We start from the raw sequence: 16,164 nt of genomic DNA, 5'->3' as shown, positions 1-16,164 counted from the left end.
CGTTCGAGCCCCACCCAATAGACAGTGCTGGCAGAAAAACGCTCTCCCTTTTTCTTTTTCCTCCTTTACTTCATTTACTTTGAGGCAACAAACTCAGGGAGCCTGTACTTATATCCGCAGGTCTCCCCAGGATATTTTCACCACAAAAGGAAAAAGAAGGCCAGGAGATGAGGCACCTGGCTACTCTGTGTTTGCTCGTGCTGGCAGGCACCCTAATAGAGGGACGCCCGTCCAAATTAATGCCCTACCCCCACTGGAGATGTATCAATACCCTGGCCGGAAATGAAATGATGGTCTGCAAGGTTGTGCAGCAGAGCAATATGACCACCCCCACGGACCGCACTAACTTCCGCAGTTGCGAAGAGCAGTGGATCCGACCCCCAGAGCTTGTTATTTTATGTGTGGGAGTAAAAACTCTGTCTCAAGAACTAGTATGTTACTCGCCTACTGACACAGTGTCACCACTGGCTCCGATCCCATGTATGTTCCTTCCCCGTATCAGGCCAGCCCCCACCGCAGTCCCGGTGGTAGACAAATATACCACCCCTGCCAATTTCGAAACCTCGCCATTTGTCACTGAGGCTCTCGGACCATACTGTGAAGTTATTTTAGTGTCGGCCGCAGTATGGAAGGCAGGAGACCCCTTTAGAATGACCATCCTACTAGGCACTACTGCCACTGAAACTGCATCTGTCACTATCACGCCCCCTTCAGGCGCAGTTCTCTCCTTTGCTATAGAACGCTGGGAGAACCTGACCTGGATTGTAAAAGAGGAAGACCTAGCCAAACATGGCCCGCCCGATTGGATACTGGTTCAGCAGACGCCCGAATGCCAAACTAAGCCCCTAGTAGAGAAATTTCACCGGCTTGGGCTGCTCTTTGTAAATTTGACTCACGAACCAGGCAATTACTCCCTGCTGATCCGGACCCAGGAGACCCACACCATCCAAATTGACCCGTTGATTGCTAGCAATGAACAATTAAGCCAAGGCGGCACGCATATAGTGGGCTCCCATGTTTTGAAAACTGACATTCGAGAGAGAGTTCTAGTCCGCCCGCAAATGTCTTTAAAAGAGATCCGCATCGACTTAGCTGAGCTAAATGTAACCCAGAGGCTGCCGCAGTGCGCTCCCTATCTGGAGGCCGGTAGCAAGGGTTGGAATGCATGGCTACAACTGTGGATCGATCCCTCTCCCTCTCTCTCGCGTGCCAGACGAAGCATTGCCGACTGGACTGCTCCTGCAGCCGGAGGCTTAGCAATCATGGATTCGGTCAATATTGAGACTCTCGCTAATAAGTTTGCCCATGTCACGACTAGCATCTCCGACTTAGGTAAACCGGTGGTGCAGTCCCTAAATTCCATTTCGAATGGGCAACACGAGATCAGCTCCATTTTAGTTAACTGGGAGAGTCAAATTGAAAGAGATTTTTCTCTGCTGCTCAAAGGGACACAGTCTTTTGAACGCAACGTGTCAATAGCCATGGCATATATGCAAGCCCAACAATTAAATCAGGCTGTGGCCATGGGGCTAATTCGGCAAGCCACGGATGGGCACTTGCCCCTGGAAATTAAAAGATTGATTACGCCCAAATTGTCACCCATAGAACTGGAGCTTGAATCCTGGTGGTCTCTTGTAAATTCCTCATTCTCACCGACCACCCAGGAGCTTAAATTATTTTTATTAACGGCCAGTGCGCACGAGTCATTCCATGTGTATCCAGTCGTGCCTCTGGGACTCCAAGTCAGCGACATCGAAGTCCTCTACGCCCGCCACCCCGACCATTGGGCCCGCTTCACCCCGACCGGATGGCAGCTCGTCAGCCTCCAAGGGTGCCAGCATCGAGACCAGACCGGCTTCATTTGCCAAGACCAAGCCTTTGCACCGCATCACCCCTGTGTAGCCCCGCAAGTAGACGCCCTCAACGAGTGCTCTTTTGAGGTCGTCCGGGAGAACAGCTCCGCTGTGGTCTACCTTGGGAAAGGATGTGCCTGCGTGCGAACGGCCTGCGACTTTGTGATCCTGAACTCGTTCCAGCTCAAGCCCGTGATCCCGGGAGTCAATCGCTGCTTTTGCAACCTGTCTTCGGTGGCAGCCTGCGACTTCACTTACACGGTACCGGTCTGGACCCAAGAAGAGATCCTGGTGGCACCCTCCATCTATCGTTATGTGAAGCCAGTTTCCCTTGGCATCGGTCTGGAGCTAATCCACGAGCTCCTGGCCCACCCGGAGCTCCACCGCACCCTCGAGAGCATCCAGAGAGATGGGGACACCACTGCTTTGGTTGTGTCCCACAACGGGAAGGAGATTTTGGATCTTGTCCAACGGATTAAGACCACCGGTGAGCACTCGTGGTGGGAGACCCTCTTTGGCTGGAGCCCCACTGCCACTGGAATTTACAATTTGGCTTTGCACCCGATCGTCGTTATTCTGGCCTTCCAAGTTTTATTATGTGCCTCAGTACTTTATTTGGGCTGTTGGAGCCGCCGACAGCTCCAGCAACTCCAACTATCCTACCGTCTGGACCATTACAATCCAGACCTACTCTTGCCCTAATGGTTATTCTTGGCGCCCTCCTTTTAACCCTTGTTTGTTTTATTGCTTGTGCCGGTATGAACTATGATTATGTTTATTATGTATATGAATCCTGCACCGGCCCCATGGACGCTCTGCTGCCGGACGCCGCTCCGAGGCCCTCTTGTGGACTAGGGGGGGACATGTTTCTCTGCCTCCCAGCCCACGGCCCGTCTCCAAACGACCGCCAGCGGCACTACCTCCATGAGGACTAGAACTGTGTGCCTGAAGCCCTTCTCGCCGCTCACCGACCCTGCTCTGCGGATTGACGCAGACAGCAAGGGGGGGTGGAAGTGTGTTTTGGAGCACATGAACTAAGCTTGCTTGTTCCTGTATATATGCAACCCAGTCCAGCAGCTGTACTGCGGACTGAGCCGTCTGTGATCTTTGTTGCTCTATTGTTTTATGAATTTCTTGCCATTGCTTTTTATGAATTTTACTCCCATGAATTTAGCCCCGAACTAGTCCCTCCCTCTATCTACTGCAAGTGCGCCCATGAACTTTATCCCGATGAATTTGATTTTAACCTTTTGAATTGCCTTCTTAACCCAACTCCCTCCGCCGAGGCAGTTCTAGTCTATGAATTTGATTTTAATCCAGCCATGTTAATTTGGTTTTTAATTGCAGAGTGTATTTTTCTGGCCCCCATGAACCCTTCCGCCGCCTACCCCCCCCCCCATGAATTATTTCCCCGCACTTGATTTTATTATTGCTGCCTTTGTCTATGAAATTGGTTTTAACTTCCTGGTCTATTGCTTTTATCATAATATATATATATCTATGTATTTATGATTTTAACCATTTATGAATTGCTCTACTCTCTATGAATTGATCTATGCCTTGCTTGCACACTTCACTTTTATCCTCTATGAATTGCTTTTACTCTTACATTCATGAATTGTATCCATGAAGTGTCTTTGCCTTTAATCCTATGCTTACGAATTATGAATTGCCCCTCCTTCCCTTCCCGCTCCTTCTTCGCTCGAAGCTCGACCACCGGACATTGCCGACCACCTCGCCTTTGAAGTCAAGTTCGGAGACCCGCGCGCCTGACGTCCCGGGGTCTCAGAGGGGGGGAATTGTTGCCAAGTAGGCCCCTTCCCCTGCTTTGAAGCCTGCCATGAACTGTGCTAAAGTTTCCTGCATTACTGTTTCACTGCTACACAAAGACTGCTTTGCACGCGTGTGTTCTGATACACGTGTCAGTTTCCTGCCTGCGTGTCAATTACCTTGCTGCTGCAATAGACTGTGTAGTTTACTGACCCCATGTTTGGTTAACTGCACAAAGGACTCTTTCTGGGCAGCCCTGCCCTGACCTGTATCTGGATTTCCCAGTGTGTGTTTGGACTTTTATTACAAGTGTGCCCCGTGCCTGCATTGCCATCTGCCACGGACTGTGCCGGTTCCCTGCTTTGGACTGTGTTTTAGAGTGTTGTTCCCGCTGCCCCCATGGAAGCCTGCCTCATATGGGCCCAAGCCGCTGCTAGCAGCTGGGCGCCGGCCGGGGAAACCTCCAGCGAGCCTGGCTAGGCGCTCCCTGGTCAGTTCCCGCCTGGAGCCTCCCGCGGGCCGGTCCCCGAGCTTGCCCTCGCTACTGGGCAGCCTGCTATCCAGCCCCAGCTATGCCCAGCCGGCATCCATGTTCTCAGGCACCCAGAAGACCCAGAGGAAGAGACTGCTTTGAGAAGCCATTTCGGCGAAGCGGACACACCACGTCCGCAGCGAGAGCACCTCGCCCCGCTCTGCATATCTTAGGAGCCGCCCCGGAGAAGGAACTAAGTGCCGACCATCCCAAGCACTTAAAGAATGCATCTCAAAGAAACCTCCGCATTCCAAAGCTGATGACATCAGGACAAGCCCTGTCCGCTGGAACATCCTTTCAGCCCACTCGGATTTCCCCCTCCCTCTTTTGTCCCCTCTTCCTGAGGTGTCACTTATCACAATCTGATTACCAAAGTGGCCCATCCAAGCCATTCAGTAGCCCATTAGACCCTTTGTTTTAATCTGTGAGAACCACCAAGTACAGCACCAGCCCCAGGGTACGTTTTGGGGTATTTAAGCTGGTCTCCCAGACCACTCGGTGCCTCGGCCATTCCCTATCCAGACCTCCTTGCTGTCCGTCTGTGGTCCCAGTGCTGGCATTGGGCCACCCTCGCTGCTGTGTCTCTGCTTCGCTCCAGGATAAGTGAGTATTTCCCCTATCATCGTTGGGAACCAGCTAATGCGAACGTCTCTGTATTTCATACCCTGTATTTCTTAGGTCTTGTGTGTTCTCTGTATGCTTGTGCAAGTTTAGGCATTACGCCACACTAAATACACGTGTTTGGAACTTATTCGCTGTCTGCCTCTTTTTCACTAGAGTGTCTGGGATCGGGACCTCCGTAAACATAGGTTATGATCCTCGCTTAATATTAATAGTTACAGACTGCTATAGCTAATTCCCCATTATAATAAAGAGCAGTTCTGGTAACAGGTTTGCCAACTGAGAGGGGAAAAAGGCAGAGGCCAGCCACTCTACTCCCCTCCCCCATTCTAGACAAACCAGGAGTCCAAATATGTTTCTCACTTACAGTGGATGGCAAGTGCTGGGGAGGGACATAGAAAGAGATTCAACCACACTACATTCCCCCCTCCCCAATAGAAATGGAAATTCATCTGCAGGTAGGATTGCCAGGTGTCCACTCTTCATCTGGACAGTCTGGTATTTTTACAGCCAACTCTATGAAAAATACAATCTGTTGACAATTTTCCAGATAATAGTATTTTGTCCTCCATGGATGTTGAGTCTCTGTACACCAACACCTCTCACAAAGATGAACAACAAGCTATTAGGAACATTGTCTGAAAACTCCACAGCTGACCTTGCTACCAAGCTCTGCCAGTTTGTCTTCAGTCACAACTTTAGATTTGGTAATTTATTCCTGCAGATCAATGGCACAGCCATGGACCCTCACATGACACCACAATATACCAATGTGTTCATGGCTAACTTGAAGCAGCACTTCTTCATCTCCCACACATTAAGGCCCCTCTTATTCTTGAGATATATTTATGACATTTTTAACATCTGGATACATAGTAAAGAAGCAATGAAGAATTTTCACCAGGCCTTCAGTAACTTCCACTCTACCATCAACCTAATCATGAATCAATCCACAAGAAGTATATTTTTAGACACTATTGTACAAATACATGATAGAAGCATGAAAACCACCTTATATTGGAAACTAACTGATTTCCAAACACATCTATTGTCCAGGGTCAGACATTCAGCCCCTGGACTTGCTGGGAGGAGGGGACGGGAGGCAGCTGGGAGACAGCTACCCAGCCGCCCTGGCAGTCACCCAGGCCCCGCACAGGATGGCAACAGAAGGGGACAAAGAAGCACCCAGGCCACAGATGGTCAGAAGGGGCAGGTGGAAGCCAGCTAGCCCCACCCTCCAGTGGGAGGCTAAGAGCCCCAACAGGGGGAGTAAGGACAGCCAGGAGGGGATCAAGGCAGACGGAGAAGGCACAAGAGATAGGGACAGCCAGACAGACACACAGCAACCTTACTGGCAGGGGAAGAAAGGCAGCAGAAGCAGCGCTGGGCCATGCCCCAACCTGCAAACAGGGAGGAAGGGAATAATAGGGACCAGCTGAGACTGCTGGAAGCTCTGAGCAGAGGAGGTTTGGCAACCAGCCAAGAGAGCACAGCTGTAGCTGCCCAGGGGCCTGAAGCTCAGAGCAGAGGAGGCTTGGCAGCCAGACAAGACAGCACAGCTGTAGCTTCCCAAAGCAGCCAGACTAGCTGTCACGGGCTGGGCCAGCCCAAGCAGGGTGGTTCAAGTCCAAACCTTAAGGCCAAAGTCAAAGGGGAGTTCCAAGAGCAAAAGCCAAGTCAAACCGGTGGTCAGAGCACGAGATAAAGCCAGGAGTGAGTCCAGAGTCCAAAAGCAAGGTCAGGCACAGTCCAAGGTCAGTCACTGATAGTGTCAGGTCCAAAAGCAGGCATGGGCAAGGTTCACAAAACACGGAGTGGTTGCAAGCAGTAGACACATTGCTTCCACGCCCAGCAGTTCCTCCAGACTGGCTCTTATAGCCAGGCGTGGTTTTCAGCCAGCTGCTGGGGCTCTATCCTGCCACGACTCATCGTCACTCTCCAGCAGCTGACGTTGGCTCAAGAGGTGAGCACTGCGCCGTCTCTCCTGCAGTTCCAGTCTCTGGCGCTGCCTGCGGCGTTCCTTGGGCGTGGGTGAACCTGGGGGGGTGGAGGCTCTTGGCTGCGCTGCACCTGTAGAAGTCCCTGGCTGAGCTTCCTCTGTAGTATTGGAGCTAGAGGGTGCTGGTGCCTCAGCTGCTGGCTGTAAGATCTGATCAGCCAGCAGCTGTTGCTCCTGATTGCTGGCTTCTGCTGAATCAGGGCTAGGGCTGGCTACACAGGGCTCCTCTTCTCCTGAGGAGTCCTGGCTGGCTACACAATGCTCCTCTCCTCCAGAGGAGACCTCACTCTCAGACTGGGCCATGACACTAGCTACCCGAGGTGCAGCTGCTTGAGGTAACCAAGACCAAGGCTAGAAGGCAAAAGAGGGGTGTGGCTGGTAGGTGGAGCCAGGAATGAGGGAAAGGATATAAGGGAAGTCCACCCACGCAGTGGGGTGGGTTGTTGTGTAGGAGTATAGTGGAGGAGAGACAGAGAATGAGAGAGCAGTGGAGAGGAGGTGGAGGGAAGAAGACAAAGAGGAGGAGGAGGAGGAGGAGGTGGAGGAGGAGGACCGAAGACAGGTTGGGAACAGCTGTTATGGAAAGCAGCCGGGACAACGTCAGGTTGAAGGAACCTGCAAGTGGACTGAGAGGGTGTGAGGGTGAGGTGTACCCCCCTCCTTCCACAGAGCGGGGTCCTGCACACTCCCTGAAGGTCCTTTAAGGCTGAAGTCAGGCAGGCTGGCGTCTCACAAGGCGGCACACCTGGCAGAACCTGACATCTATACATCTCAAATCACCATCATAAACACACCAAACAATTTACCATCTACTGCCAGGCTCTATGCTATAGCCACATCTATTCCTCAAACAGAGATTCTCACTTGTGGGATCTACAATAGACATTTTTGAAATTACAATACCCATCTGATATAGTAAGGAAACAGATTGAGAAAACCAGAATGATACAAAGAGACAGCCTGCTACATGATAGGCCCAAATGAAACAACAACAGAATGCCATTGGTGGACACATACAACTGTAAGTTCAAACCAGTTCAACATGTCATTAATGACCTGTAATCAATGCTGTACAATGGTACCCTTTCACACACTGAGAGCATTGAGAGACAAATTGAGAGCATTGAGCATTGAGGCATTGAGAGAGAAATCTTTTCTTACCCACAGACAACCTCGTAATCTTAAACAACTTCTCACTCACAATAATGCACTTCCTAACATGGACATGGACTCTGGGATCAGGGCCTGCAATAAACCAAAATGCCAACATTGTCGCCATATTCACCCTAGCATCACAATCTCTAGGCCTAACAACACCAGTGTAGTGTCTCAGGTTCATTCACTTGACCATCTTATTTATTTATTTATGTCATTTATAGTCTGCCTTTCTCACTGAGACTCAAGGCGGATTACACAGTATGAGATTAGTATAATCCATATCAAGTACATTTCCATACAGTATCAAAGACATTGCCATAAACAATGCCATAGGGTAAATAGATACAAGTTTTAAAAGACATAACGTTAGCAAGAATCCAATATGAAGTAGAAGAAAATACTGAAACAGAACATAATCACTTCTAGGATTGACATTAGTCAACATAAAGAACAGGTAGTACATAGGAGTACACATTTAAAGCAACAGATAATATGTAAGGCAACATAGTGGTGAAGTCTATGCTCCCTAACTCATTAGCAAAGCATCTGAGACCCTATCCCTACAATACAGCCCTCCCATTTGAGTAAAAAGCCTTTCTGAATAGTTCGGTTTTGCATTGTTTGTGGAAAGCCAGGAGAGTGGAGGCTCTCCTGACCTCCTCAGGCAGGTCGTTCCACAGGGTAGGGCCCACCACAGAGAAAGCCTGTGTACGGGCTGCTGTTGATTTCGCCCATGTGCTGCCTGGCACCTGCAGGAGACCCTGTTCAGATGAGCAAAGCTGCTGTAGAGGAACATAGGGAGGGAGGCGGTCCCGCAGGTATGCCGGACCAAGGCCATGAAGAGCTTTGTATGTAATAACCAGTACCATGAACTGACCACGGTAACTGATAGGTAGCCAATGGGGTAACTGTAGGATGGGAGTGATGCTCATGCTCCTGCTCACTCTTGGTAACAGTTGAGCTGCAGCATTTGGCACTAATTGGAGCCTCCTAGAGCCGAGACAAACGTGACGAAATACCTAGATTCAACTCGTGTTCTCTTACCTCAAGGTTTGTCGGGAAGTGCAGGTGTCCTTGCAGCTTAAAGTTTAGCATTTACAGAGCAGCAGGGAGGGAAGTGTAGGCGTCGCAGCTTAAAGTTTAGCATTTACAGAGCAGCAGGGAGGGAAGTGCGGGCGTCCTTGCAGCTTAAAGTCTCCCGATGCAGCCAGGCATCGCTCTGCAGGGCCAGGCCAGGTGAGGGGAAGGGAAAATGCCGCAATGCACCTTGAGAGCAGGAGGAAAGGTGCCCCACGCCTGCACTTCCCACCCTGCTGCTCTGTAAATGCTAAACTTTAAGCTGCAAGGACGCCTGCATTGTAAATACTAAACTTTAAGCTGCAAGGACACCTGCACTTCCCTCCCTGCTGCTCTGTAAATGCTAAACTTTAAGCTGCAAGGACGCCTACACTTCCCGACAAACCTTGAGGTAAGAGAACACGAGCTGAACCTAGGTATTTCATCACGTCTGTTTTGAGTCCTAGTTAGATTAGATGGGAGACCTATGTGTAATGCATTACAATAGTTAAGCCCTGATGTTACCATAGCATAGATCCAGGTGGCCAAGTCGACCATGTCAAGATAAGAAGCCATCTTCCAGGCAAGAGTGAGGTTGTAAAAAGTATTTTTTGCCACTGCCTTAACTTGTTTTTCTAGTAGTAGCACTGGATCCAGTATAACTCCTAGTCTCTTAACCGAGTCAGCGAAGGTCAAACAAACTCCATCGAAAGTGGGGAGTACAATATCCTTCAAGATCTCTGCCTTCCCAACAAGCATCACTTCAGTCTTGTCTGGGTTATATATGCCATCAAGTGCCAACAAGGCCCTTCTGTTCTCTACATCAAACAAACAGGTCAGTCCCTACGCAAAAGAATAAATGGACCTAAATCTGACATTAAAAATCACAACTCTCAAAAACCAGTGGGAGAACATTTTAATCTTCCAGGACATTCGATTGCTGACTTAAGAGTGGCAGTCCTCAAACAGAGAAGGGGAGATTACAATGCAAGATTGCTGAAACTGAGTTCATTTACAAATTCAGAACAATGGATCCTGAGGGTTGAATAGGGACATAGGATTCTTCTCTCACTACAGATGTTAATTTTCTGCTTTTCCTCCCCAGCTCTAGTCAGACTAATTACATTTAATATTGTACCTACATCCTGTCTTAGTTCTTTGCAACACCCCTCCCAACTTCTTACTTAGATAAATACTCAGACATCTCCATTCCTACTTCCATCTCATGAAGGGAGTTTGACTCTCAAAAGCTTACAGCCTGGAAACTCTTTGTTGGTATTTAAGGTGCAACTGAACTCGAACCTTGCTCAGAAAGCACCAGAACTCAATGAAACAGCTATAAGACTAACAAAAATTGTGGTAGGGTATGAGCTTTTGTGAGTCACAGCTCTGACCAGGGCCGGCACGCCCATAGAGGCCAGGTAGGTGGTGGCCTCAGGCGTGAGGGCACTGGAGAGGCACCAGAGGGGGTGTTGGGGGCGGAGGCGGAGGCGTGCGCCGTGGAGCTGGCATGACTGGCCCGCAGCTACTGCAGCCAGCCAGCCCCGTGCTGCCGCCGCCACACGCCCCCAGCTGGGCGCAGCAGCCACGAGCCGCTGCCGGGGTGGCATGCGGAGCACGGAGCAGCCTCTGTCCACCACCCCAGCCATCCGCCGGCAAATGCCCTGGCTTGCGCTGCACGATGACATCATTGCGCGATGACATCATTGTGCAGTCCGTGGCACGCACGCACTGCGCGCGCGCACACACACGAGGGTTGCCACAAATGCCAGAAACCCTGGCGCCAGTAGTGGCTCTGACATATGAAAGTTCATACCCTACCACAAATTTGGTTAGTCTTATAGGTGCTACTGGACTGATGCTCTTTTCTACTGCTACAGACTAAATGGCTACCCATCTTGCTCTATCTCAATGAAACATGCCACAGAAAAGTCAAGGTTTAGTTCCTTTCTCCCATATGCTCCATGTTTTGTAAACAATAAACTTCCCTCATGCTTCTTGAGAATTTGTGGAAAGGAGGATGAACCAACTTGCATTCATATTTTAATGATGTCGTGCCTCCTTGTGCCCATTCTACAAGTGACAATTTCATTATCTCTAAATCAGAGATGCTTTCTCCTGTTTGTGATCTGCAGGGAGGATCCTTTGAGTGAACTGATGGGATGCTTCAGAACTTTCACAAACATTCCCAGGTGCTGGGAGAATGATACAGGTAGCATGGAATGTTAACAGGCAGCCTTTCTGAAGGAAGTGAAACTGACTGACACTAGGGGCAGTAGGAGGCATACTGGAGTGGAAAGACAGGCAGAGTAACAAAAGGCTTCATGGCAGCAACATTCACAGTTGACTCCATTGGGAGCTTGCGGGTGGACAAGCTGGTAATCCCTGTTATTATCACTCCCACCTTCCCAAAGGCAAGGAAATTAAGGGGCTAGGAACACAGAGACATGAGAACCAAAGTGTTATCCCCAAAGGGCCCCACCCTCTCCTGATCCAATTGAGGAGAGGGCAGGCAAAGTAGAAGGAGTACTGAAGGCCTTTATTGCAACAAAGGGAGGAACAACATCCAAACACAAAGAGGTTAACAAGTTCCTTACAGAAAAACAAAACTACCACCCCTTATATACCCTGAAGGCAATCTCTTCCATATATGGTAATCTAAGCAAATTTGCCTGCTGTGTCTAAAGGGTTAAACAAGTTAAGTTGATCACATGTCCTCTGGCTCTGCCTATGATCAGTACTTTCCTCTAGGAGCACTAGGCCAGACTAGGCCCGACACCTAACACGTTAGGTATGTGCCATCAGAAGGAAGGGAACAGAATTTATTCATTTATCTGAAAGCACGTATAAACAATCTTTTCCCCAGAAAGCTGAGACTCAAGGCATGTTACAACAGTAAAACCAATAAATCATAAAATCTTTTAAAAATCATAAAAATAAGCAGCAATAACCAATTCTAAAAGAAAAAGCAATTGCTTTTCAGAGTTATATTGATAAAAGCACTGTTTCTGTTACCAAAAAAACTTCTAAAAAGTTCAGCCACAGTACAGTCAAAGGGGAATGTTGTGTGCATTAGGTCAAACTTTCAATTGATAATGGACAGTGTGGAGGCCAACCTATACGTCATTGGAACTGAGTGTGCACCCCTAAACTTACTTCAGAATTGTCAGCAATGCACAGTGGTTTTGTGTAGGGTTTCCAGGTGCCCACCAGTGATGGGCAAACTCCTGGGGGTTTGCTTCCTTGCCTGCGAATCTGCCAATGATTGGCAGGAGGTGGCAAGCCCCTGGAGGTCACCTGCCACTAGCAGGCATCCTAGGAACACGCACGGAGTGTGTGCTCCCAGGAGCGCGACAATTTCACTTCCAGAAGTGACGTCCTGCTGGCTGCGGGAGCGCTCCTGTGCTTTGTTTGTGGTGGATTTGGGACCCAAATGGGCCAAATCAGCCCCACATGGAGCAAGGGAGTGCTCTAGTGGCGAGTGCGATGATGTCACGTCCAGAAGTGAAGACATTGTGCCAGCACCAGAGTGCACATGCATGAACGGAGACCATGCCAACAGCATGAGGTAAGGGCCAGGTCCTCCTCCTCCTGCTGGGAAGATATAGGGACCTGGCAACCCAAGTTTTGTAGCATATGGATAGGGAGGCCTTAGGGCTGAACTAGATAAGGCTTTTCCCCTCAAGACAGGCCTGGGCTCCCTTGAGCCAATTCTGATCTTCTTACAGTCAAAAAGCAGGAGTAGTAAAGAGGGCATACCTCACACATCAACAGAAAAGTTACAGGTGCCCCATCCCCTTCCAGGGGCCTAAGTTCTGCCTCTCGTTGCCCCAGAACCTCTACCCCACCTCAAAAATCACACGAGAAAGCTGGCAGCTTTGCGTGAGTATCATGCTATTTTAAAGATGACTGAAAATGGCCCAAGTTTTTCTGGCCACAATTCATATCAGTTTATTTAAAAGTAAAGAAGTAAACATTTCGGTCTTTGTCTAATTCCTTTTTTAAAAACTTTAAAATACATAAATAGATCTTTTTTGGGGGGAGGGGGGGAAACAAAATGGGCAGGAAAACTTGGAAAACACCTTGAGGATTCTATTGACGAAGGAGGCTCACCTAAGCAAGCCATTTATTGGAGATGCATGGGGTGGTGGTCATCCTTAGTGGTGGGCAACATTCAACTGATGTACAGCATAGGGGCTGTTGGTAGGGGTCTGCACCTCTTGGTACAATTTTATGCAGAAAATATATAAATGAGTTGGCAAAAAATGTTCTTGCCATTCTTATTAAATGATGATAATTATAACGATAATGTTCAAGATGATATGCAATTACCCCTCAGGAATGCCTGTATTTTGAGCCAATTCACTGACTCCTCTACTCCTCTCATAGTGTTCCTTCCATTTTTTGCTCAGCTGACCAGGAATAAAGGAAGAGGATGTAGACAAATCTGGGTATATTTAGGGTTAAGTATATTCTAGTGCCGTTTTCCCATTGGTTTGGAGTGAAGCCTACTGAGTGGACCTCAACACCAGAAACCCCAAATGGCAACACAGATGCCTCTGAACTTCAATTTTTCCTGAGGTTTGGGATACATGCAATGCATCAAAGTTGGGTTCTTGTAAAATTCCAGCAACCCTTAGGCACACCTACATATGAATAGGGAAGCATCCCATTGTGTGGGAAAAAAGGTTACTTAGAGGCAATATTATCAACCTCTTCCTCACTTAGGATTCCAAAGTGTGTCTTATTGATTAGGATTAAAAATAACCCTAATGCATGGAAGGGTTATGTTGGAAGAAGCAATGTATGGTGTACAAAGAGAAAGAGAAGATGACCTTACAGGGGGCAGCAAGGGCTAGTCAGATAGGAACATGAGGTCAACACCTTTCTTTCTATTGAGTGTCATTTCCTTGTCTCCAAATTGGTACTCTCAGGCAATATCCTGTTTCTTCTCGGAACCTCTCTCTCTTAGTCAGCTAGATAGCTAAATGTCTGTCTCTATCTCCCCACTTTACTATGAAGTATGTTTACTCTTTAATCAGTTCACATGGCTAATGTTGTACAAACTACCAACAGGATTAATAGGCTCTAGAGCATGCACATACTGATTTAAAGGTAGAAAACTACCTGAGGCTTTTAAGTGCCAGCAAGGCTAGGTGAGCATGGCAGAGAATAAAGGATCTATGATATCCTCCTGTGGTTCACTAAAATGGGCTTTGGATTAATAGGCTAGCAGATAATAATGATCAGATTTGGAATGAAAGAATCAAGACCCATCTGGTCGAACATCATCTATGGGACATCACACAAACTGGCAGCCCTGAGAATAGAGCAAAACAGCAGGCTGCTGGGGACTCTGCAAACCGTAAGGCACGTGGCTATTGTTTCGAGCCTGACAGAGCATCAGCTTTTAAGAGTCATAGATATGCAAACTGCTAAGGAAGTGTGGGAGAAATTAAGGAGGCTGCATGTGAAATCTTCTTTGAAATGCCAAATATATCTTCAAAAACACTTGTTCAGGTTAAGAATGAGAAAAAGTGATGGTCTGAGATCTCATCTAGATGAGATGTTCAATTTAGTGTATCAGCTAAGAGCAGGAAAGGAAGTTCCAGACCAAGATATGATTGTCTTAATTTTCATCAGTTTGCCAGAGAGCTATAAAAATGTGATCCCATGCAACAGAATCTAAAGATTATCTATCCCTGAAAGGAGTTAAAGGAATGTTGGAAGAGGAAAAATCACGCAAAGATCATAAGAAATTTGAACAGAATGAAACAGTTTTAAAAATTACTGCTAAATGAGAATTTACTTGTCATTCCTATGGAAAACAAGGGCACATTAAACAAACCTGTCCCTTGAGTGATTCACAAGGAAAGGGCTTTAAGCGGGAGGGAAACAAACAGGATCCATTTAAAGCCAATGGAAGAACTTCATTGTAGACTGAGAGACCAACAAAGAAAAGTTTAATTATAGCCGAAGGGCACGCAAACAGCTCAGACTGGTTTGAAGATTCCGGCACAATAAATCACATGTGCAAGGATAGGAATTTCTTTGAAACACTTCATGAGGAAATTAGAAAGAACTTATACGAGTGGAGAAACAATCTCTTCTGAAGGAATTGGGAGTGGGGTGCTTTATTGCAAACTCCCAACCGATGAAATCAGGGAAGTACTTATTACAAATTGCTTGTATGTTCCAAAGCTGGAAAATAACTTACTCTCTGTAAGAGCAATGGGGAGAAAAGGATTAAAAACAATATTTGATGGTGAGAGAAGCTTTATCAGAGATGAGACTGATTTGATTGCACAAGCTACTGTGAGTGATCACCTATACAGACTTGAGTGCCACAAGGAGAAAATGAATTTTACCAGGCAATGTAATCAGAAAGGTTGCAACAAGCTTTGGCATAGGAGATTTGAACACAGAGATAATGAAGCAATAAGCCAACTTGAAAGGAAGAACATAACAAAACGCATGCTAATGACTAAGTGCCATGATGCAGAGAAGTGTGAGTGCTGCATAAAGGCAAAAGGGACTAGACCAAGCTTTAACAAGCACAAGCCAAACCAAGCACTCTCTAGAGGTGATTCATAGCGATATCTGTGGACCTAGGAAAACACCAACACCAAATGGAAATAAATATCTGTTAACCTTTATTGATGATTATTCAAAATACACTGTGGTCTACCTGATCAAAAAGAAAAGTTAAGTACTGGAAAAATTCAAGTCTTATTGGGCTATGGTGAGCAATAGATTGCAAAGAATGTCACCAGCAATCCGGATGGATAATGGAGGAGAATACATAGGAAAGTAGATGACAAGCTATCTAACAGAACAAGGAATATCGTACCATCTCACAGTCCCATATACCCCAAAAAACAATGGAGTGCCAGAAAGAATTGATTTCTCACTGAAATATCCAGATTTATGCTCCTTGAGGCAGAGCTACCTGACAAGTATTGGGGAGAAGCTATCAATACTGCTACCTACCTGCAAAATATATTGACTTCTAGAAGAGCAACTAGTACACCACTTGAGCTGTGGTACGGCTACAGACCCAGTGTGAATCATCTCAGAGTGTTTGGCTCAAAAGCCTACACTTGTGTTCCTAAAGAAATATGGACCCAAGATGGATCTTAGAGTGGAAGAAGGCATTGGTTATGCACTAGGATGCA

This window comes from Eublepharis macularius, chromosome 1 (assembly GCF_028583425.1).
Source record: "Eublepharis macularius isolate TG4126 chromosome 1, MPM_Emac_v1.0, whole genome shotgun sequence".
NCBI lineage: Eukaryota > Metazoa > Chordata > Lepidosauria > Squamata > Eublepharidae > Eublepharis > Eublepharis macularius.
Note: the sequence above shows the minus strand (reverse complement) of the source record.